The 24,881-nt window shown below is 46.7% G+C and overlaps 1 protein-coding gene and 1 long non-coding RNA gene across 8 annotated transcripts in view; one reads left to right on the top strand and one right to left on the bottom strand.

The window, feature by feature from the left end:
• The window catches only part of BCL2L1 (BCL2 like 1), a 49,100-nt gene that overhangs the window by 13,396 nt on the left and 10,823 nt on the right, over positions 1-24,881 (top strand). The gene's annotated exons all lie outside the window — the stretch shown is intronic.
• On the bottom strand, positions 13,480-15,221 carry LOC115273864. 2 transcript variants are annotated; one of them, XR_003900992.1, is made up of 4 exons: positions 15,072-15,221; positions 14,693-14,823; positions 13,745-13,847; positions 13,480-13,604 (listed from the first exon to the last, which is right to left on the bottom strand). It is a non-coding gene; the product is annotated as an uncharacterized LOC115273864 (long non-coding RNA). The 2 variants fall into 2 exon arrangements; XR_003900991.1 differs by having other exon boundaries at positions 14,693-14,805.

Below are 24,881 nucleotides of genomic sequence, written 5' to 3'. Positions count from 1 at the left end.
CCTCTTTCTGATGGGCTCAGGTGGCAATAAGATACATCCTGCCCAAGAGGCCCCCATGGTTCTGGCCCATGGAAGGCAGGGGCAGGGCTTTGGGAGCCGTTGACAGCTGGGCCCAGCTGGGGGAAGGGATCAGTTTGGGAGCAGGTGCAGATTTCAGGGAGGGCGGGGCCTGAAGGGAAGTAGGGATCTTGGTAGACTACAAAATTTCCCTCCCCATCCCCCAGCCACAGCTGGCTTCTCTAGGAACCTGATGACCTAGTTACAATGCTTAGAGATTGTTAGCTTAGCTTGCAGTTTAGGGCTGTACCAGTCTCTCCTTTCTGAGGCTTCTTGGGTCCAAAAGGTGCCCTGGCATTCCCCCAAGGGGGTTCCATGTGAAGGACATGCACCGTATCACATGTCTAGGGTTCTTGTCCAAGAAAGGAAAGAACCAATCAGGCTTCTCCCATCTTCCCTGATGGGCCCTCCACCCACCCAAGGGAGAAAAGACTCCCCTGCCCCACCCTTGTCCACTTCTTTCTCTCTCTGGGGGGGTTGATGGGTGGCAAACAAAGGTCACACACTTCTTCCCTGGAGGTTCAGTAGAGGGAGAGACTTCTATGGCCCTAGAGACAGCTTGAGCATACCTAACCATTTCCTCCTTACCTTCTCATCTATGTGATGTTCAGACTGGATGGAAGTGGGTGAAGAAGAATTTTCTGGGGGCTCTGGAGGCTCCAGCCCTCCCAGCAGTAGTTACTCCTGGTATTCCTGGTGTCTGCCTGCCTTAGAAATTTCATCACTGTTAAGAGGCACAAGATTTGGCAAACCAGTACTGAAGCCTCCTTGCTCTGTAGTTATCCTTGGACAAATTGATCTCCCCTAGCCTTAGTTTTCTCATCTATAAAAAGGAGGAAATAAAATATAGTGCTTTTCTTGAAAGACTTCTGGGAGCATGAAAGTAACTTAACAGATACATGGAACGCTGAGCATGGGGGCTGGCATATAGTAATTACTCAGTATGGCAGCTACTGTGACTGGTGTTATTATCAGAGTGTCTTCCCAGGTGATCAAGTTGCTGTGATCCCCTATTGGCACTACTCTCCAAGAGCAAACTTTTAGACTGAGAAAGTGTGTGGATATCCTTTGAACCAAGAGCTTGGAGATCTTAAGATTCCTGAAGCTGAGGACAGTGGTCCGTAACCTAGTCCTCCACCTCCTCCACGAGGGTGCCCCAAGTGATGCTCTGTTCACAGGGATTGTGGCTGACCTGGCATTTGGCAATAGGGGATATTATCTTCGATCTTTGCCAAGTACCTCCAAGAAGACAGGGCCCTTCTCTGCTTTATTTCCCGCTATATCCCTAGAACCTGGAACATAGAAGGCACTCAGTCATTATTTGTCGACTGAGTGGAAGGCTTCGTAAGTTGTCTGTTTATATAGGAGGGGCGCCTGGGTGGCTCAGTCGGGTAAGTGTCCGGCTTCAGCTCAGGTCATGATCTCACGGTTCATGGGTTCGAGCCCCGCGTCGGGCTCTTTGCTGACAGCTCAGAGCCTGGAACCTGCTTCAGATTCTGTGTCTCCCTCTCTCTCTGACCCTCCCCTGCTCGCACTGTTTCTCTCTGTCTCTCTCTGTCTCTCAAAAATAAATAAGAGACATAAAAAAATTTTTTTAAATAAATAAAGTATATAGGAGTTGGGGCACCGGGCTGGCTCCATCTGAAGCATGACTCTTGATCTTGAGGTTGGAAATTGGAGCCCCATGTTGGGTGTAGAGAGTACGTACACATAAAGTACTTTAAATAAAATAAAAATGTAAGTACAGAGAAGCACACCTAACGCATAGTAGGTGCACGGCATGTGTTTGGATGATTAAATGAGGTGGTGTGAGGCCTCTGAGTTTTTCCAGGATGGCTCCACTCCTTGTTTGCTGCGTGGCCATAAGCCTCTTGCCCAAGCTCTGCCTGTTGCCTCATCTGTTGCAGAAAGATAACAGCCGCCTTGCCTCCCTCGTGAGCTAGCTGTGAGGCCCAGGGAGACGATAGATGAAAAAGCACTTTGAGAACTATAAATATTTGGTCTTGTTGCTGCTCCTCGACGAGGTCACAGCCATAGCTGTGTCATTCGTTCGTTCATTCATTCAACCAACAGGCATGTTTTGAGTGGAAGCGCCAGCTGGCTCTCTCACTTCTCTGGCTTCACGAATTTGGACAAGTTACTTTACTTCTTTAAGTCTGACCATCTATAACATGGAAATAATACTCTTTTCACAGGACGGTTGGGAGTTAGCCAAAAGCAAGGTCCTCTGAACTTATTGAGGCTGGAAACTGTCTCTCTCCCTGTCACCAACTATGATTAGGACTAGCACTTGGGTGGCTGGGGGTTTAGTGACATAAGCCATTACATACCTTCTGTAGTCAAATTACCAGGAAAGGCCAGAACTCTTGAGTGTGACTCAAATGGGAAGTAGAAATGAGTGTTCCCTGCTGACCCCAGGATGTCCCTGCCTGCCTGAGCGGGACCACTGAGTGGGAGATCTGACCCAGCCAGGATCAGTGCTGCTGAAACAGAAAGCCATGAGGCCCAGTGGGCCTCGCCCCATGCTCCCCTCTGATTCAGAACAAGAACAACCACCCCTTGTTCTACCCACTCTCCGTCTGCTACCCAGCCAGAAAAATTTCCCTTTGCTCATAGCACCCATGTTCACATGAAACCCCAGGGGTTACCATGTCAAGGAAATTTTCAGGGAGTCCTCAGAAACGGCCCTTTGGAGCAGGGTCTAGTAAGGGAGCCCAAGTCTCAGCTCAGGGTCTCCTGGGACTGGGACAAGCAGCAGGTGCAGGCATGAGGCCCCAGGCTGGTGGCTAAGTGTCGAAACTGAGAGATGTATAGGGCCAGACAAGAAGCCAACCTAGAGGAAGCTGGCTGCCTGTCCATGCAGCTGTGTGGGCACCTGGGGGCAGTTTCTGGTCTGAGTTAGTGGTGGAAGTTGGCCTTCCAAATGAGAACTCCAAACCTCAGTGAGGGAAGCCCCCGGAACTCCAGGGCAAAGCCTGTAGTTGGCACCCAAGTCAGTATCTTTGAACCCTTCTCCACTCCTTCTGGTTGAAAGAAGCCCTTACTCTGGGCTCCATGGCACTCCTTCTAGAAAATCTCTAGGGACAATGAAATAATAATCATTGCTCCCTTTATGGGGCCCCTGCTGTGGGTTGAGTACTGTAGTGGGGGCTTTTTAAGAAAACGAGATCATTTTGTTATTGGAAGTATGGACTGTGGAGTCAGACACAGCTGAATTTGAATCCAGGCTCCATCATGTACCAGCTGCCGGACCTTGGGCACATTCTTCCCCTTCTCTGAGCCTCTGAGAAATGGAGAGGAGATAATAATACCTACCTCAGTTTTTCGTAAGGCTGAAATGAGATCATACATCTCAAACTCAACACAGATGTTAGAGTAATTTTAACAGTAATATTTATTGTGTAATTGCATTTAAGTGTTCATATGTATTCTCTGAATTCTCAAAACAGTAACATTGAGGTAGGTCCTCTTCTTATTCTCGTTTTACAGAAGAGAAAAGTGAGTCGTAGCAAAGTTTAAGGAATTTGCCCAAAGATGCACGGCCATTAAGTGGTGAAGTCATGATTTGAACCCAAGCCTGCTGACTCCAAAGGCCACGGGTTCTTCCTCTGGATAAGGAGGACCCAATAAATGTTGCTGCTGTTGTTACTCTTATATCCAACATTGTAGCTGTCTGTGGTTTTGGCCTGTCTGCTGAATTCTGAGCTCAGTGAAGGCTAGAAACCCATCTTAATCACCTTGCATCCCCAAAGACCAACATAGTACTCATAGTACTCATTAATATTTGCTTAATGGCTGAGAATATTCCCCATCTTCATTAATCAACCAGTAGCTCTTTATCGACCATTTCCTGTAGGCTAGATTTGAACTAAATCCTGGGAGGAATGCAAAGTACAACTCTGCCTCCGTAAACGTAAACGTAAACGGAAGATTGGGTGTGTGTATGGTTGGGTGGGGGAGCATTCCAGAGCGCTGTGTCACCGGCAGAAACTTCCACACAGGAGGCAGAAACAATACAGGTGGCTTGGGGGATGTTTTCCAAGCTGGGATTCCCACCCCTCCCTGACTGGGCCACTCCCTCCCTCTCCTGCAGAACCAGGTGGCACAGATTCCCTCCTCCAGCCTGAGGCAGAAGCCACTCCTCTCTGCACCCTCTCCAGCCAGGAGCGAGCGGGCATTATTCTCGCTCCTGCAGCCAGGTCATGGAAGCCTAGAATGACAGGAAGAGAATCAGAAGTTTGGAGTTGGGAAGGGACCTTAAAAAAATCGCTACTGCCTGGGCACTGCAGCCAGGGTGACCTTTTAAAAAACCAGGCACAGGGGCACCTGGGGGGACTCAGCTGCTTAAGTGTCTAATCAGGTCTCATCTCACAGTTTGTGAGTCTGAGTGGAATCTGCCTATGCACTGTCAAGAGAGGAGCCTGCTTGGGATTCGCTCTCTTTCTCTGCCCCTCCACCACTGGTGGGGGGCGGTGGGGGGTGCGCGCGCTCTCTCGCTCTCTCTCTCTCTCTCAAAATAAATAAACTGAAAAAACTTTTTAAAAACCAAGTTCAGATCTTATCACATTCTTGCTTACAAACCTCCACCCGCTTGGAATAAAACCCAAAGTCCTTACCAAGTCCGCTAAAGCCTGCATGATCTGTTCCTGGCTGTCTCTCCCATTCCCCCTCCACTCCTACACTCTCTCTGTACCCTGACCACAGAGGCTTCTGCTGTTCCTGGTTCCCATCACACGTGTCCCTGCCTTAGGGCCTTTGTAGTTGCTGTTCCCACTACCTAGAATGCTCTGCCCTGTGTGTGCCTTGCTGGTTCTTTCCTTTGACTCAGCTCCCAGGTCACCTCCTCCAAGAGGTTCTCTTTGACCTTTCATCCAACGTAGCTGAGCTACCTTACTTAGTCTTTTACCTACTACATTATCTAGTCTTTTACCTGCTTGTATTTTAGTCATAGCACTGGTCTCTGACATTTTCCTTTTGTGTATTCACCTGGTTTTTGTCTGGAATACAGGCCTCATGATTATAAGGACTTTGGTTTGTTCATTATTTTATCTGTAGTTCCTAAAACCGTTCCTTGCAAGTAGTAAACATTCAGTGAATGATTTTGGAACAAGTGACTGAGCAGATTAGCAAACCTGAGATGTTGTTTTCATTTTATACATGAGAAAACTGAGGCCCAGAGAAGAGAAGCCAATAAGAATTGAGAGTGTTGTTTCAGCTCCTCTTTGGAATGCTAAGTGCCAGGCACTGTGTTCAGTGATTTATTTGCATTATCTTTGTTACTTCTCTTTAATTGTTATAATGAGTTGTTTGGAACATTGTTTTTGGTACACTGTTAGAGCATTTAAAAGAAAACTAGAGGGGCAGCTCAGTCGGTTGAGCATCTGACTCTTGATTTCAGCTCAAGGTCATGATCCCAGGGTTGTGGGGTCAAGCCCCATGTTGGGCTCCTCACTGAGGGGGGAGCCTACTTAAGATTCTCTCTCTTTCTCCCTCTGCTCTTTTCTCTTTTTCTCTTTCTCTCTCTCTCTCAAAAAAAAAAAGAAAAAAGAAAAGAAACTAGACCAACTTTTAATTTTTTATTGGAACCTCATTCTATTTTACAAAGAGTTGGAGGCAACTTAGGAAAATTCATATAACTAGAAGGATTTAGGGGCGCCTGGGTGGCTCAGTCGGTTAAGCCTCCGGCTTCAGCTCAGGTCATGATCTCACGATTGTGGGTTCAAGCCCCGCGTCGGGCTCTGTGCTGACAGCTAGCTCAGAGCCTGGAGCCTGCTTCAGATTCTGTATCTCCCTCTCTCTCTGACCCTCCCCTGCTTGCGCTGTTTCTCTCTGTCTCTCAAAAATAAATAAAAAATTTTTTAAAAAATTCAAAAAAAAAAACTAGAAGGATTTAGCTAGAGACATCAGGTGAAAGAAAAGTATGGGTAAGAAAACAAGAGCCAGAATTAAAATAGGTTCCACAGAAATGGATACATGAGTTTTGAACTGAACAAAGTTTTTCTAAAATTGTCATAATTGATAACTAAATTATGCCCATATTCTTGAAAATCTTTTTATTTTTAATCCAGTCATGGGGCACGTAGCTGGCTCAGTCGGTGGAGCATGCAACTCTTGATCTTGGGGTTATGAGTTTGAGCCCCACGTTGCACATGGAGCCTACTTTAAAAATAAAATCCAATCACACACATGACCTTTATATTGACCCAGACTGCATATAATAGCCCAAGATTTATTGGCTTCCTCACCACCTTATCACCTCACCACCTCATCAGCTGGGCTCCTGGACTAAGGCAGCATAATCTCTTCCTTCTCATTTACCAGAAGAGCCAGTCCAGCAGGGAGGAGCCTGGCCCTTGCCCCAACCCCAACTTTGTCTCAAAGAGAGTCTTTTCTCCAGAAGATTGAGATATCACCATTGAAGACCCAATTCTTAAGATGCTTTGAACTGAATTAAAGAGAGAAGACATAATCACATGAAAGAGATATTGTGCAAGCCACCAGTAAATGCTAAATGTCCAGTGAGAGAAGCACATCACAGCAGAGGGGCCCTTAGAGCTGGAGCTTACCATAGAGGAGGAGGAGGAGGACTGGTGTTCCCAGCAGGGGGTCATGCAAGCTAAGATGCGCCAACGGGGATGGTCTCTTGAGAAGAGACCCATAAGCAGCAGACATCCAGTTTGGAGTATGTGTGGAATGGCCTCTCTTATTAAGTGATAAAGCCAGAAAGGTCAGTTGGAGCCAGATTTGTGGAAGCCTCAAATGCCAAGGAAAGATTCCAGGCCCTCCTCAGCAGCCCTGGTATCCCAAGAAATGAGTCATTGCCAGGCATAGATGCCCATCCTGGCTGCCTGTCAGTCCACTGATTCCCAGGTAGCAGCGCCAGCATCTGAAGTGGGAGCCCGGATTTTGAACTGACAGTGACCAGAGGAGTAAGCTTGGGGCATTTGTCAGTTGAGACTTTGGCCATTCTGGATGCATTCCCTCATTTTGGTGATTCAGCAAATGTCTGTTGGCCACCATTTACTTGCCAGGTTTTGTGTTAAGTACTGGGGGTGCTTGATGAATGAGACAGTCCAGGATGCTGCTGTCACTGAACTCTTATATTAGTGAGGAAGACAGCTAGCCTGTAAAACAAGTAAGACAATTTCAAATAGAACGTTAAACAATGTAAAGAAGATGAAACTGAGTAATGGAGTATCTAGGGAAACAACTTTCTGCAGGGAGATCAAGGAAGGCTTCTTTAAGGAGGTAACAGTTGACCAGAGACTAGGTTAAGGGGAAAGAGCCCACCTGGGAAGAGTAGAAGCAAAGATTTTGCAAACAGAAAAGCAAGGCAGGGTTGAACTTGGCTCATCCAAGCTTTGGGCCATGCAGATAATCAGCTCTGACACTGGCATGCCCAGTCTTGGGCCTTTGTTTCCCTTTGAAATGTTACAGATGAAGCTGATCTTCACACCTCCCTCATGGAGCCCCAAAGGGAATAAATAATCCAAAGGTGACTGCCATTTATTGAGCACCTATCCCATGTCTGGTGCTCTGTGCATTTTCTCATTTAATTCTGCCACCCAGCCTGTGGTGTACATGGTCTGTTGGCCCCAGTTTCTCTTCCAGTGAGGAAACCGAGGTCTGGAATGGTAACATCTAAAGCAATCTAAAGCCAGATTGCTTTCCATTGCCCCACCTTTCGAATAAATGAAGCATTGTTGCTTCACGATGTGCAGAGAGCCACGTAGCAAAAGCAGAGTGGAGGAGGAATCTTAGGATAAGGGTCTGGAATGATAACCTACTGTCCTTGCCCACTGAGAGGACTCCTTTTGCTCATCTTCAGGAGGAGGTCCCCAGAGCCTGGGGTTACTGTTGGCCTTTGCCAGAGGCATGTTCGGACTTAACCAGCTGAGTATCCCCCAGTTTCCTGCTTTTACCATCTCAGCTGCTGGTCAGGAGGTTTGGGTAGGTGACATCATCTAGCTGAATCAGCTGCTGCTTCTAGACACTTTAACAGGAACTGAAAGTCATTGCTCCTTCCTTTCTGCTCTGCAAGTCTCTCCAGAATGAGTTTGGGGTACAGGTATTCCACCTGTCTGCAGGGGATTGGGTGGAACAGTGCTCCCAGTTTTAGAGAGCTTAAAGGTTCATTTTCTTGGAAAAAGCTGTCCTCAAGGCTTCCCAAGCTAAAGGATCAGTGTCCTTGGGGGATAGAAGGATTCACAGGAGGGCCCTGGTGCCTCTGTTCCATCTTTCTTTCTTTTCTTTTCTTTTCTTTTCTTTTCTTTTCTTTTCTTTCTTTCTTTCTTTCTTTCTTTCTTTCTTTCTTTCTTTCTTTCTTTCTTTCTAAATAAGTCAGTGTGGATTTTTTTAAATTTTATTCTTTTAACTTTTTATCTTTTTATTTTTTGAGAGCAAGAGAGAGCCACACATGCATGTGAACCCAGGAGGGGCAGAGGGCGAGAGAGAGAATTTTAAGCAGGCTCCACACCGTGTGGAGCCTGAGCGGGGCTCAATCTCATGACTCTGAGATCATGATCTGAGCCAGAATCAAGAGTCCGGATGCTTAACCAACTGAGCCACCCAGGTGTCCCCTCTTCTACCTTCATTGAGCCCTGTGACCTCAGCAAGAACTCCTGACCCTTCTGATCTCTTTCACCCAAGTCCAAGGTCCAGGCCCAGCACTGCAGGATGGGCAAACAAAATGGTATTTGTGGACTTTAGCCTTGTGACATTTAGTGTCTAGTCAAGGGGACAAAAACAGATCGCAGAGCAGAGCAGCCACCACACTATGAGCTATCGAATACCTGCCCTTGCCTCTTGACCCAGTGACCATAAAGGAAAAAAATAAGTGAAGTAGATTTAAAAAAAGAAAAAAAATCAAAGGAAAGTAATAAAAAGATGGCTCAGTGCCAGGTAAGGAGGACAACAGATGGCTTATTTGTGCTGTGACTCTGCTTCTCTCAGCTTCACTGTTTTCACATGTAAAATGGATTTCACCAGGGTTTTGGCTCCTTGGGTCATTAGAATATTATGTAACACATGGAAAGCATTCAGCAGTGTACCTAGCACCCTGGGAGTGTTCATTAAATGGTAGCCCTTTAGATAGGTTCTCAAAAGAGGGCCAGCCCATTGGGTAAGGTCAGGGGAAAGGTGGGCTTAGAACTGGACTCTGGGGCCAGGATGCTTGTGGTGGATGCTGATAATCTGTGTAGTCTGTGACAGTTAATTTTTTACCTCTCAGAGCCTCGGTTTTCTCTGTAAAACGCGGGTCCTGTTAGAACTCCCTTCACAGGGCTATTGAAGGGATTATTAAGGTGCTATATTAATAATGGAAACCACTGACTAGAGTCCCTCTCTAGCATGTGCTTTTGCTGTTTCTTACTTGGTAAGGGAACCAGCCTGGGTAAAGACAAGAAATGGGATGCAGGCAGACCCAGGCATTGCTCATTCCCTCTCTTACCTGGGTAGCTGGATCAGCTGTCTCCCTGCTTCACCCCCTGCCCACTGCCCGCCCCCCGCCATCTGTTATCTATATAGTGAATGTGATCTTTCCTTTATTTTTTTTAATTTTTTAAAATGTTTATTTCAGAGAGAGTTCATGCACTAGTGGGGGGCCGGGCAGAGAGAGAGGGAGACACAGAATCCAAAGCAGGCTTCAGGCTCTGAGCTGTCAGCACAGAGCCAGATGTGAGGCCCAAACCCACAAACCATGAGATCATGACCTTGAGCCAAAGTCAGACGCCTGACTGGCTAAGTCACCCAGGTGCCCCACAACCAGTGATCTTTCTAAAATAGAAATCAGATCTGGTCATTCTTCAGTTCAAAACCCTTGAATGACTTGCCATTCATGAGAATAAAAACCGAAGTGTATACAGTGCAGGGACAGATGGAGGACAGTCCCCTAGAAATAAGTGCCCTAGGCTTCTCCGAAGCAGCCCTGCTCCTGTGTCCCTGTGTGTGTGCGTGTGTGCAGGCACAAGTGAATGACACAGTGATGATGCTATGCACCCAGGATATTTCATAATAGGACAGGACATTGACCACTGCCTTGGAACTCTTGAAGGTCATCAGGGTTGAGAAAGCCAAAGCACTCAGGCCTCCTCCCCTCTGAATCTGAGTCATTTCCTGAGACATGTTGGTCATTCATTCACTTGCTCATTAACGAGTATTTACTGAGTGCCTGCCGTGCATTAGGCACTGAGCTGTAGGTTGGGTATACAGTGTGGACAAACCAAAGCCCCCGTTTTCACTGTACAAGCAAGGGCAGAAGCAGGAGACTAATGAGAACTCAGGCTGGTGAGCATGGACCGGAGCAAGAGACCAGTAAGAAACGGGGCGGGTGACAATGGGAGCTTGTATCAGGGTGGAGGTGTGGCAGAAGTAGTGAGTAGTGAAGTCAGAGCTTCAGTAGAATTTGAAGGTCGGGCCAACTGTATCTGTTGATGATTGGATAAGAGGCGTGAGAGAGGAGTCCCAAGTGTTTGGCCTGAGCAACTGGAAGGAGCTTGCTGCCATTTAATGAGAAGAGGAAGATGTCATGGCCAGTAGCAGGTTCCTGAAAGGACTGTGGAGTTAGACTGCTTGCATTCAAGTCCTCATTTGCTTGCTCTTTGACTTTTGGCAAGTGTTTGACTTCACCAAGCCTCAGTTTCCTCAAATGTAAACCTGTGTAGGCTTTAGGCAGTTGGGTGCTGTGAAAACTAAAAGGGGGTAATGTTTCTTAAGGGCTGGAACAGCGCTGGTGTACACTAAGTCCTCAGTAAGGTTCAGCTCTGATTATTATTATTGTGGAAGGCAGGGAATCCCGTGACCAAGCAGGCAGCAGGTCCCACCCCACCTCCACCACCCCCTCAAGGAGCCCACCCTCCAAGAGGCAGCTCAGACACCATCTGTCCAGCAGAGAAAAGCCACAGGGAGACAGCTTTCAGGGGGCATTAGATAGATGAGCCCTTCCCAAGAAACTTAATCTCATTCTCAGCAGGTGCTAATCCCAGCAGCCTCCCTTGGTATCTGAGCCCAGCCCACCCAGTTCCTTTTCCACCCCCACCAGGAGTCCCAGACCCTCTTCCTCTTCTCACCAGCCCCAACTGCCACCACCACACTTCCTTACCAGATGGAGAGGCTCCAACAGGAGGAAACTGCCATCCATCTGACTGAACCGAGTACCTCACATGTATCAGGTCACCAAGGGCTTCAGGTGCCACCTGTCCAGGGCCCCGTCCTCCCTCCCCAGGTGCCAGTTCCTGGGCGTGGTGCTTGATCCAGGCGGAGCCAGCCTGGAGCCAGCTGGAGCGGGGACTCCCATTGTGCCCCAGCTGCCGCCTGCTCTCCCACCCACAGGCCAAGAAACAGGCTTAACCCTTTGGACACCACACACGTAGCCAGAGTTAGTGGTTGCCATTCTGAGTATTGCACTATTTTCCAGCACACCATTTTTCTTTGTTTAAGAAAGTTATTATAAGTACAACAGTATATATAATGTGTACATAAAGGTTCAAGAATAAGAAAACCGATCACCTGTCAACGCATCACCCAGTTTAAGAACTCAAACACAGGGGCACCTGGGTGGCTCTGTTGGTTAAGCATCTCTTGATTTCAGCTCAGGGCATGATTTCATGGTTGTTGAGTTTGAGCACTGTGTTGGCATTGCAGAGTCTGCTTGGGATTCTCTCCCTCTGCCTCTCTCCGCCTTCACATGCATTTGCTGTCTTTCTCTCAAAAAATAAACTTACATTTAAAAAATTTTTTTAAATAATGGAAAAAAAATAACTCCAACATTTATGAACACCTTGGAGCTCCCTTGTGTGTCTCTCTAGTCATAGCCATTCCCTCCCATTCTCCTGAGGTTTGTGTTTATCATTCCCTTGCCTTTAAAAAGTTTCACTATACAGAGAGTATTCTGCATGCTCTCAGGTTTCATTTAAATATCATACTGTGCGTGTATTCATCCACAGTTTGCTTTGTTATTCAACATTGTGAGATCCATCAGTGTGAAGTATATAGTTGTATTTAGTTCATTTTCATATCTCCTTGTATGATTATGTGTCTGTGTATCCATTTTACCATCCGTGGTTATTTGGGCTGCTCCCTTGTCTTTACTATTTCAAATGCGGTTTTGAGTGCCCTGTGTATGTCTCCTCCACATGCACATGTTCTCCAGTGCTGTGGTTCAGAGACTCGACTGCCCATCAGAATCACCTGGAAGGCTTGTTAGACTGCAGATTGCTGGGCTCCGCCCCCACAGTGTTTGGTTCTGGGTGTATGTCTGGGTGGGGATCCTGGGACCACACTTTGAGAATCATTTCTGGAGCGTATGCACCCAGCAGCGGAATCGCTCGATGGAAGGTCATGCCTGGATTGCTTTCCTGTGTTTCGGAGAGTTTCCACTGCCCCAGCGGCCTATGAGTTTCCATTGCTTTACGTCTTCGTTAATAATCGATATGGTCAGACTTTAAAATTTTTATAGAGCTGGTAGGTATGAGATGGTATTTTGTGGTTTTAATTTGCATTTCTCAGATTACAAGTGGGGTGGAGGATCTTTCCTTACTTCTATTGACCATTCACGTTTCCTTTTTTGTAAAATACCTGTTTAAGTCTTTGCTTTATTTTTTTTGATTGGCTTTTTTTAGGGATTTGTAGGAGTTCTCTATATATTCTGAATACTAATCTTTTTCCTACATGTGTTACGAATCTAGGCTCTCAGTTTATAGTTTGTCTTTTCAGTTTCTGTATGTGTCTTTTGATTATTAGACTTTAATGCAGTTTAGTCTTTTCTTCTATGATTTATATACCTTTTATGTTTCATGAAGAATTCTTCCTTTATCCTGTGGTCCTAAAGACGTGCTTATATTTTCTTTGAAAAGTTTTAAACTTTTGCTTTTCACATTTAAGTCTTTAATAGATCTAGAATTGACTCTCTTGTCACCTTAAAGTTTTTGTTGGCGGGATACCTTTATTTCTGTGGGTTTTAAATGTCTACAAATCTGAATTATTTATAACTTGAGTTGTACCTGGAGCTTATTATGTACACTGCATTAAAATTTCATATTGAACAAAGGTGCCCTCTTTGGAAAAGAGTTTTGATCACATTTAAAGCCCTTCCAAGATTTTTTTTGCTTTTTCAGATTTTAGATATGATAATGGTATTGTGGTTATGGGTTTTTTTTCCTCATTAATATTTCTTATTTTTTAGAAATACATACTGACCTATGTCTGGAATTTGCTACAAAATAATAAAGGGGTGAGAGACAGTGTTTAGGAACAGATGAAATCACACTGGTATTGAGTTGATCATTGTTGAAGCTGAGTGATGGGTACGTGGTGGTTTGTTTTATCATTCCGTCTACTTTTGTACAAGTTTAACTATTCTCATAATAAGATGTAAAATATCCAAGGACTATTTCTAGAGTTACTTATAAGGTAGAACATCTTTTCTTATACTTTATTGGCCATTTGTATTTCTTCCAGAGCCATTGGGGTCTCCCGTCTACTTCCAGGAGTCCCCAGTAGTGTTCTCAGCAGGAAAGCAGGAGATTAATTGTTAAGGAAAACAGGAGGGACTGGAAAATAAAGATGGGATGCACCCAGAGCCTGACCACCCCCACTCCCTCCAGGACTAGGTTCCCTCCCTTTTTTTTCTTCCAGAGCTATTACAGATAATTTTTATTTTAACCAGAGCCTTCTTCCCCTGTTACTCTACCTGGACAGCCTTAACCCAGAAGGTAAAGGAGCCTCTTCGTGGATCCTGGTCTTCTCCCACCTCAACAGGACGCTGGGACAAAGGGTCAGAGATGGTGGCAACCCTAGTGCAGTTAGTCACATAGTAGTGGTGCTGTTTTGGCATCACAGGATGCAAATACCCGAGTTGTCATTTTTCTTCTCATAGTGTAATAACTGGCTGGAGCATCAGTCTCTGGGGAGTCCCAAATACATCTCGTGGGAGAATCAAATTCTTTCTCTCCCACTCTTTAATCTTGATGTATTTTCATGAAATAGGTAATATAGTCAAGTGGCTCAAAATTCAAAAGGAACAAATATCTCCCTCTCGCCCTTGTGTCCTAGCTGCCCAGTTCCCTTTCTGGAGAATAGACCTGGTAGACACAAGCAAATGTCCATAAGTTTCACCCAATTTTTAAACAGATAGTCGTATGCTATGCACATGGTTGGGACCTTGATTTTGTCACTTAGCATCTCAGAGGTCATTCTGTATCAGTCTGTCAAGAGCTTTCTCATTCTTTTTAATAGCTGCATAGTATTCTGTACATGGTACTATCCTTGACTTTATTTATTTAATGTTTATTTATTTTTGGGAGAGAGAACCCATGTGCTTGAGCAGGGGAGGTGGCGGTGGGGTGGGCATCGGATCCTCGGAATGGGCAGCTCAAACTCAATGAACCTTAGAGATAATGATCTGAGCCAAAGTCAGTGGCTCACAGACTCAGCCACAGGGGCCCCTCTATTTAACTAGTTCCCATTAGTGGGCACTTTTTTGCAGTCTCTTGCAGTTGTGATACTCAGTAAAGAGCCCTGTCATATTTGTCATTTGGCCCATGTGTGAATACGGGGTCTCTGGGGGGTAAAAATTCTTGACGTGGAATTGCAGGGTCAAAGGATATGTGCCCCTATGATTTTGATAGATCTTGCCAACCTGGGAGTGTAGCAGTGGTGCCAGTTTGCAGGAGCATCTGTTCTCCATGCATCCCTTCCACTGGGGCTGGGTTTGACTCTGCACATTCCCTGAGTGCCTTCCAGTGCCAGGTCCTGGATACAAAGGTAACACTTTCGTGTATCAAGTAAAATGGTTACTATGTGCCAAGCACAGGCAAATACAGCCCCAAGAAAGCTAAGAAGGAAGGTTTTGAGATGAGAAAACTAAATGAAGCTCAGAAAGGTTAAATAATGTACCATGGCCACTGGCCCAAGCTAGTAAGTAAGTAGCAGAGCAGGATTTAACCCCAGGTTTAAATCCTCTAACCCCTGTGCTCTTAAACAACTCCCTTGACTGCCTCTCAGGAGGAATAATTTACCGTCTTAGAGTCTAGTAACACAGGTGAAGAATCAGGCTCAGAGAGAATAACTGGCCAAAAGAACACACATCCAGGAAGCTATGGAGTCCCCAAGGGGGAACCCCATATGTCCATTGAGGCCTATGGTTTGTCTGTACTGTGCTCCCTCCCTTCCTTTCATGGAAAGAATGTCCAATTACATTAGGATTCCATGAAGAGAACTTTCTCCATGCAGACTCCAGTTGCTAGAGAGAGCCATAAGTCAGTTACCAGTTCTCTGTGCACGTGTTGACCATTAGAGGTGCCTATAGACAAAACCCATCCATGATTAATACACTAATGAAAATACAGTTGCTGCTATTTATTGAGTGCCTTTCCTGTGTAATATGCTATATAAAAGGTGCCCCGTGTGATATTTTTAACCCTCACAATAATCTTGCTTGGGAAACATATTATTGTTCCTATTGTCCAGATTGGACAGGTTAAGTAATAGTCCCAGGGTCAAATGCTATTAAGAACAGAATGCAGATCCAGTCTGTTAGACCCAGAATCACTCACTCTGTTGTCCATGGTCTTCTCTTGGGTCTCTCGTCCTCTTCCACTTGTCCATATCATTTGGTGCTCTCTCTGGAGGGTAAGTCTGGCTCACACTGAATGCTTTAGAGAAGAGGATCCTTTAGCTTCCATTTGCCCCCTCCCCCGGACTCCCACCCCCAGTGCTTAGCATAGAGCAGTCAAAGAGGAGGCTGCCACGTGATGCCTGAGGATTGGCGATGGCCCCCATTGATACTGGCTCAGCAAGGACCCGTTTCCCAATTGTGTAGCAGGTGTTCTTTGAACACCTGTCATATATTGTTCCAGTGGGAGAGAAGTATAAAGTACAGGCCTAGTTCTCAATAACTTAAGTTATGAGACTGCGAGGACCAAAGTAAATGGAGCAGACTAAAAGGATCAGAAGAGTTTATAGGAGAGAGGAAACACAACATAATTATAATAGTAGCAAACAGTCATGGAAGACTATAGGGCAGGGCATCTGCCCATTTTATAAACACTCAGAGTTTGAGTGATAAGCCCAGAGTTGCACAGCAAATAAATGTCAGAGCTAGGACTCTGAACCCTCCACGGCCCGTGAGGGGAGGGCACTGGGCTCTGTGCTGGGTGGTCTCAGGGCTTCAGGTAACAGGAGTCTGGAAGGATGGGCCTAATATGGATAAGAAGGGAGATCAAGATGTAGGTTGAAAGGCTGAGAAATAGAGCTGTTCTATTCCTAAGATATCATGACTTGCACTTTAAGCACTCCTTCTGAATGTGGGGAAACCCAGGCTCGGGTCATAAAGTAATGGCACAGGGTCATTAACTAAGGTTTGTCTAGTGCTTCTTTGTGTCCATACATAATCTCATTGAGCCTCTTACTATGCTAGGAAGCAGGGAAGGTTGTCTTATTACCATGGAGCGAACTGGGGTCTTCTGACTTTAAATCCTAAGTCCTTTCCATCATCCATGCCAAGTCCACATTTCTGTAGTGAGAGAACATAGTCTCTGCACTCAGACACACCTGGGTTTGAATCCCTACCTCCTCCATTCTGTCTCTAGGATCTTAGGTTTGCAAATTGGGGCAATTACAAGTAAAGAACAAGCCACTAGGGAGGCAGGCAGATGCCAGGGGATGAATGACACAAGGGAGACACAATAATGCTAAATCTGGTAGTGCTTTTTTTCAATGCACTTTCAAGTATTTGGTTTACATATGAAGAAAGTGAAGTGACTTGCCCAAGATCACTTGAGTTAATAAAAGGCAACCCTGGGATTAGAACTCAGGTCTTTTGTCTCCTAAGAGAGCTTTTTCCTTATACAACACTGCACCTCTGAGGGAGCTCAAGGGGAAGTCCTAGGAATAGAATCATAGCCTTGAAACTGCTGGAGCCAGAGAGATCATCTGGTCCATTGTCTACACTTGACAGATGACGGAAGTGAGGCCCAGGGTGCCCAGCTGCCCTGTCTGCAGCCAGATGGAGCCACCTCAGAGCAGGAGTAAACCCCTGTCTCCTGACTCTCAAGGCCCAGGGCCTTTTACATTACCATGCAGAACTTCCAAACTACTGCTTTCCTGTGCAGAGCTAAAAGCCTCACTCCAGTGCCAGGAACTGACAGTTGGAACAACTGTTTCATTTGGGGAGTTCTTTTCCAAATAGAATCTCGTTCCGCCCCCCGCCCTGTGTTTCTCTCTCAATTCTTAGTGTAATATACTAGAAGAGAAGGGGGAACAAGCTTCAGTGGAAGACCTTGGTAGAAAAAAGATAAATATTTGGTAGAGTCTCTGAAATCTAGGGAGGTCCTCAAAGCCAGGAAATAATTTAGAGGCCAGCCCCCTCATCTTTCCCAGCCAGTTTACCACTTGCCCTGCCCTGCTCACAACAGGCCTACAGAAGGCCCAGCCTTCCCTTGGCAGCTGCATCTGGTGAACACCAACGGAAATCCCTGGTATTTTTCTTTGCATGCAACCAACCATGGAGATGTAGGTCAGGCATTGCTGGCCTGGCAGTTACAACTGCAGTAGCTTTACTCCCTGCACCTGCAGCCATGTTTGCTAAGCCCCATGAGGATGGGAAAAGGATGTTCCCCTCCAAATAGCGAATCCTCAAGGGCCCATGTGGGTGGAATTGGCTGGGACTTAGGAGGGAGCTGGAGAAGACCATCTGGAATGTGGGGACTAGGGGGGTAGCTGTCTCTTTCCCCTGAACGTCTGCTGTGTGTGACTGGGAGCAGGATTGGCGGTGCCTCTGCTCCGTTCAGCTTATCGTCATTGATAGAGGAGGCTGGGAAGGTCCCATCCAACCCCCTGAGCTCAGCTGGGCCCGAGGCCTGCACCTGAACCCCCACGCCTGTCTGGTGTTTACAGGATTGAAGCTGCCACCCTTTGGGACCCAGCCTGTTTTCATTTCTGTTCTCAGCTGTCTGGTCTCCATGGACCTCACCTACAGGTTTGTGCGTGCCCGTCCCCCACAGTGCAGCCCCATGAGATTGCTGTAGCCTGGCACACTTCTCTTTGGTCTTTGTTCTCTCCGGCAGAGCCTCCAGGTCTGTCCTGGCCCAGAGGACAGCTTTCCTGGCCCCTCACACAGGCTCTGTTGGTTCAACCCAGCTGTACCCTTCCCAAGACTCCCTCACTTTGTGCGCTCTGGGGGGCGGGGCTGTGGTTTTAAGGCACTGAGGGGTTTACCTGTGTGGTTCTTCTGGACTCACCTCCAACTGGCTGCTTCTGTCCTGAGCTTTTCTTCTGCCTGGACCTCATGTGTCTCTTTTGTAAAGGTGTGAGCCCAAGATCAATAGACACATGTACCACTGACCTTCAAGGTAACTTATAGGCGATATGCAAATGGACATTTCTTTTAATAATATTTTTATTTTATGTTGACTTCCAGTGTGATATTGATCTTCTAGTTATAGTAGTAACAATGTAAGTTGCCTTTTCATTTCATTTATTCATTTAGCACATATTTACTGAGTATCTATCTCCTCTGTGCCAAGCACCATTCTAGCTACTGGGAATATCTGTCTTCATGGAGTTTATATTCTAAAAAGATAGAATGATGGTGGAGAATGAAGGGTGATGAGGCAGCATTTGGGTTTTTTGTTTGTTTTTTTCTTTTAAGTAAAGAGTGATTGGGACGGGCTTTTCTGAGGAGGAGGCACAGGGGCAGACATCTACATGATTTGAGGCAAACCATGTATCAATCTGTGTTACATTGAATTGCATTCAATCTGTGGTAAGAACATTCCAGACAGAGGGAACAAGTACCAAGGCCCCAAGTTGAGAAGGGTGTGCCTCCCATGTTTGAGGAAGAGCAGAGGAAGTTAAGTGTGTGTAGAACAGAGTGAGCAGAGGTAGCAAGTAAAGGTTTGTGTGAGCCGTGACGGGACCCTCTGGCTCCTCGTCTGAGTGAGATGGGAAGGCAGTGGAGTGTTTTGACCCCACAGAACCAGACAGAATGTGCCTGCTCCGGTGAAGGGCTGTACGGGGAGGCAGGAAGCTGGGAGACCAATAAGGAGGTTGTTACAACAATACAGGCAGAACGTGGTGTTGGCTTGGATCAAATGACCGTGGTGGAGGTAATGAGAGGTGTTGACGGCAGTGGAGGTAATGAAAAGTGGTAGAATTCTGGATGAATTCGAAATAGAGATTCAAAGGAATTGGCTGACAGATCAGAACTAGGGAGGATATTTAGGAATGACTCCAAGGTGTTCCAGGCTTCAGCACCTGGAAGGATGAAATGACTGCCCTTTACTACAAAGGGGAAAGATTGCAGGGGCGCCTAGCTGGCTCCGTCGGTGGAGCATACAGCTCTTGATCTCAGGATTGTGAGTTTGAGCCCCACATTGGGTGTAGAGATTACTTAAAAAAAAGAATCTTATAAATAAATAAATAAAAATAAAAAGGGAAAAGATTGCAGAAAGAACAGGGCTTTTTGAGGGAGAAGAGAAGGGATTGAGAGTTTTCAATACATTTCCTTGAAGTTTTTAAAAGTGCGTCAGTTGATAGATATATGTTAATGATAACAATGATACATGGAGCAGGCCAAAACAGTGATGGTGAAATTGTGGATAGAGTGGGCCAGATGTGTCTGCTTCCTTTCAGCTCTCAAATGCTGCTTTGGTGATCTCACACCTCGCCGTCTGCCATTCATGAAGAATGGGAACTTGAGACTCAGCCTAGAATGTCATCAATGCTGAAAGAATGACAGGAGATGAATCCCTTGGGTCAGGCTCACCCCTTGGAACGACTTGGGAAGTTCTCACACACGTCCTGGCCTGCAGGCATTGCCTCAATCACTCACTCACTCACTCACTCACTCTCCCACACACCGAGCACCTTCTGCCTCGTAGGCCCCGGACCCAGCACAGCTCTGATGCCCCTGCTCTCCTCATGGGAAGCGAGCCACCTTTACCTCCACCCCAGCCTGGGCATGGCTACTCCGTGGCCCTGCAGGTCCCTAGTAGTTGGGTGATGTGCCTGCTGAAAGTGGGCGGCCACAGTGTAGGCAGACCCTGTTTTTCCTTTGTCTCTGTCCAGCTCCTACCTTCCTCCTGTCATTGCCATCAAGCTCTCAGGGCCTGGAGAGCAAACTGCTTTGCCTCTATGCAGGCAGAAATGATTTTGTCTCTTCATCCCATAGGGTTCCCAGAGTTACCAGGCTGGAAAAAGATCCTGAAAGCCTTCTTTCCTGCCTGTTGTAGGTGAGAACAAGGCCAGAGAGACTAGTAACTTTCCTAATCCACAGCCAGTCCATCAGCAAATCCTTTCGGCTCTACTTTTTTTTTTCCTTTTTTAAGTAAGCTCTACATCCAGCATGGGGCTTGAACTCATGACCTTGAGATCAAGAATTGCGTGCTCTACCAACGAAGCCAGCCAAATGCCCGTCAGTTCTACTTTTAAAAATAAAGTCTGAATCTGACTGCTTCTCACCAGCTTCCCTGGCACCGTCCTGGCCAAACCACTGTCATATTTCTCTTGGATGACTGCATCACCTTCTCACCAGACCTCTTGCTTCCACCCTTGCCCCTAGAGGTCTTTACCCAGCAGCCAGAGGGACTCTGTTAAAACAAAGCTAGATCATGTTCCTGCAGTGTTCCCATGTCACTCAAAGGACAAGACCAGGTTCTTGAATTGCATTCAGGGCCCTGCACAGTCTGACCCTTGGCTACTGCCAGACCCCATTGTTCCCATTCTCTCCCTCATTCATTTTCCTTTAGCCATAGCGGTGTCTCCTGTTTCAAGAGTGCCCAAGTATATTCCTGCCTTGGGGCCTTTGCATTTTCTGTTCTCATTGCTTTCCTCAGATCCTTGTGATGCCTGTACCCTCACTTTATTCAGGGCTCTGATCAAATGTCACCTCCTCCAGAAGCTTTCCCTGACTACGGGTTCTAACTCTAATTCTCTTTCTGTCTAACCCTTTTCTTCCATTTATTTTTCTTTTTAGCACTTACTACCATCTGACACATTTATTTATTGCCTGTCTTTTCCCATTAAATTGTAAACTCACACAGGTAGGAATTTTCATCTAATTTAGTCACTGCTTTATCCCCAGTACTTAGCATAGTGCCTGGCATTTAGTGGGTACTTAATAAAGATTTATGGAGTGAATGAGTGTCCCTAGCCAGCAGGACAGCTTGTCTGGTCCTTCCTGCAACCTCACAGCTCAACCCACAAAGGGGTCATGATCTGTCACAGAAAACTCAGATAAGAGTTCTGCTAGAGCTACTTGGCATTACTTTTGTTTCCAAGATAATGGCCAGATGAAGGGAGGGACTGGCCTTGCAGGGGATGGGTTGGTGGTGTGGAGGTGGTGGGGGAGCTGGCAGGGGGAGCTCTAAGCTGCCACAGCACATGTCTCCCTTTCTCACCCACGAGGCACCAGGGAGCATGCCACTTCTCTTCCCTGTCCTCAAAACCACTTCTGACTCACAGGGCCTAAGGGTAGGAGATCGTCACTAAATAGTAGGTAGGCAGCTATGTGGGTGAAAGGGGGAAGGAAGGAAATGCTTAGTAAGTAACATCCCTGCGCATCTGTCCTACTGCACCGGCAAACTTAACATGCTCTGGAGTCAGACCCCCTCCTTCAGTAGCTGGTGATCTCAGGCAAAGCCTCATCACCTCCCTGAGTCATAGCTGCCTCGTTAGCAAAATGGGGACAACACCTACTTGCAAGATTTTGAGAATTCAAGCAGGAGCTCAGCAAATATTAGCTGTTTTTGTGTATTTGTAGCTGTAAATAATGAGAGGCACCATGAGAAGCACAAATGAAGCCACTCTTTTTTAGCTGTAAAAAAAATAGCAACAGGTAACATTTATTGAGTTCTGTGGACAATTTACTTCTTGCTGCCAAGCCTGCGGGGTAAGTGCAGAGCTCTCATGCAGGAACCCTGGCTTGAGAAGGTAATGAGTCTGGCCTTAGGTCCCCAAGCAGGCAGTCTCAGAGCCTAAGTCAAAACCCACACTGTCCAACTCCAAGGGTCCGGAGGCCTTGCGGGGAGTCCCTTTACCTCCTCTGGGTCTCAGTCTCCCATCTGTTTAGGGACGGAGTTGAACTACACACCTCTGTAAACCACAGGTCGTGACACATGAATTCTTGAGTGATCCACATGTCACATGAGGTGGGACAACGAAGTTGCTTTGGGGCCTCCTGGTGGTGGTGATCTTCTGCAGTTTATTGGTGCCCTGGGTGTTGACTGTGAACAGCAAACCTCCTGGTGGCCCCCACCCCGTGTCACCCAGCTGCAGGCAGAAGTCCAGCTCTCCTGGGACTGTCTCAAGCATCTTGCTGTTGTGCACCTTGAGACAACCAATGGACTGGGGTGAGAATGAACTGAGGAGAAGACCAGAAGGAACCAGAATGTAGGAAATGCAACCCAGCAGGAGCCTTCAGCTCTGAGTTTTTGGTGTCCAGGGTGTGTATGTGAGCATTCATATGTATGGGGGGGAGGGAAGGGTGTTGGAGGGACTTGCTCCCAACCTCAAATCCTCCCAAGCTGGCCTTCTGCTGTGGAATTCCAAACATTTCCGATCAGATAAAGGTTGGCTGAAAATACCCGGACTTGTCTGGACTAGTTAGAGGTGGTGCTAGGGTGAAGAAAAGAGGTTGAGGCCACTGGGACCGAGCCTGGCAAGAGCTGGCCTCTCTGAGGAGCTTGCCCTGGGTCACAGATGTGCCCATTGCCCTTTACCCCTAGAATCCTACAGGGTAGAGGGCAAGACTCAGCAGGCTCTGCGGTGGAGGAAGATCAGACTCTTTCATGGCAAGAAGTCTTTCTATTCCAGAATGTTGCCTCTCCCCTTCCACACTAATTATCGGGTCTTCTGAACACGCTGTCAGAGAGAACTCAGGTAGCTCCTGATCCATCCATGTATGATCTACTTTCATTCTCTTCCTGCAGTAGCACTAGGAAGAGTCCTCAAGGATGACCCCCTTCATTTTACAGAGGGGGAAAGTCCCAGACTTTCCCAGTATCCCAGACAGGGGGAAGAGACTCATCCCAAGCAAGCCAGTGACAGAGCTGGAACACAAAACCCACATCTGCTGACTCTTCACAGCACACAGCGTTGCTCAGCACCAGACGTGGTGGTGGGTATAGCTTTGGGTAGAAATCAGAAGGGGATGGCTGCTTTGGACTGTGGAGGACTTTGAAGCATAGACCCAGAAGAAAGAGTTTTAGGGTAAGGGTTGGCTTCAGAGACCAAGGCCCTATTCTTTGTAGGTTGCTAACCCCAGTGCCTCCTACCTGTTGCCTCAACACAATGCAGATGATGTATTTTCCAGAACCTTCCCATGAACTTCCCATCACCCTTCCTGAGCCTGGAAGAACTTGGTGTCTAGGGAGTCCTGGCCACCCTGCCCAACCATCTGGTGTCTCAGGGCCTTCTTCTCGTTTTGCCAGGCAGTGAGGATAGGGATAAAGAGAGGGAGCTGGCCTTCCTTCCCTACCCTCTTTACTGTCCATTGGTCAGCCATACTCCTCAGCACCTTCTCTGGCCCCAGACTGGGCTAGGCCTGAAAGACAAGAGTTTATGCTGGAAAATGAACAGCTCAAAGCAAAATAAATCTGAGAGAAACAAATACCATATGATTTGACTCATACGTGGAATTTAAGAAACAAAACAATCAGAGGGGAAAATAAGAGGCAAACTAAGAAACAGACATTTAACTATAGAAAACCCACTGATGGTTTTGGGGAGGGAGGTGGGGCAAATAGGTGATGGGGGTTAAGGAGTGCGCTTGTTGTGAGGAGCCCTGGGTGTTGTATACAGGCATTGAGTCACTAAATCGTATGCTTGAAACTAGTATTGCACGGTATGTTAACGAACTGGAAGTTAAATTAAAACTTAAAAAGTGAGCAGCACAACAAACTGGTAAGGGAGCTAAAGGAGACTTAGAGGCAAAAAGCAGGAGGCCTCCTTGAAGAAGTAACCTGTAAGTGAAGACTTAGGAGATAGGTAGGAGAGACCTTGGGAGAGGGACCAGCATAGGCAAAGGTCCTGGGGCTGAAGAGAACATGGTATGTGAAGAATGAAGCACCCTAGCCCTAGACATAGCTGAGGAAATCCTTGCAAGGCCTTGCAGACCACAGAGAAGGCTCTGAGACTCCAGCTGAGCCCTGGTCTAACAATAAGAACAGTAATAATAGCCAACATGTATATAGTCAAAGTCTGCTCTGCACCATGCAGAATTCTGAGAGCCCTATGTATATTACTGCTGTCTTCACAGTGTTCTTGTGAAATAAGCACATCTTTAATCTCCATTTCATAGACGATGTCCAAAGCTAACACCTCTCAAGTCTAATTGCAAGACTTACTGGGTACCTGCCTACTCTTTGTGCTGGCAGCCCAGCTTGGTAGAGAAATAGAAGAAACAGAAATAGAGCGTTGGCCTCATCCAGATAGCACTACCAGTTTACCAATGAGGAAATCCTACTTGGAGAGGAGCACAACCTGGTCCAGGGCCCAGAGCAAGGCCGGCAAAGCTTCCTCTGCCAGCCCCTGGTGATTTCTTGGGTAGCCCTTGGGACAGTTGGAGGAGAGAGCAGCTGAGGAGAGGACCAAATCTGATGCCAACCAGTGGGGAGAGATAGAGGAAAAGAGGCAAATGTTTTCCAAGAGGGCTTTCCTAAAGTGAAGTGCTCCGTGAGTGTATAAGCAGAGATGCCCTAGAGATGACTGTGAACTCCCACGAGTATGGACCATCAGGAGTGAAACAGACCTACCACGTGACCTTGATGCTCCACCCTTGTGAACCTGTCTGGGAAATGAGGTTGTTAGGGATAAGCTTCAGCATCACC

The sequence above is a fragment of the Suricata suricatta genome, chromosome 12 (assembly GCF_006229205.1).
Source record: "Suricata suricatta isolate VVHF042 chromosome 12, meerkat_22Aug2017_6uvM2_HiC, whole genome shotgun sequence".
In the NCBI taxonomy this organism is placed as follows: Eukaryota; Metazoa; Chordata; class Mammalia; order Carnivora; family Herpestidae; genus Suricata; species Suricata suricatta.
This window is presented reverse-complemented; position numbering and strand designations above follow the sequence as displayed.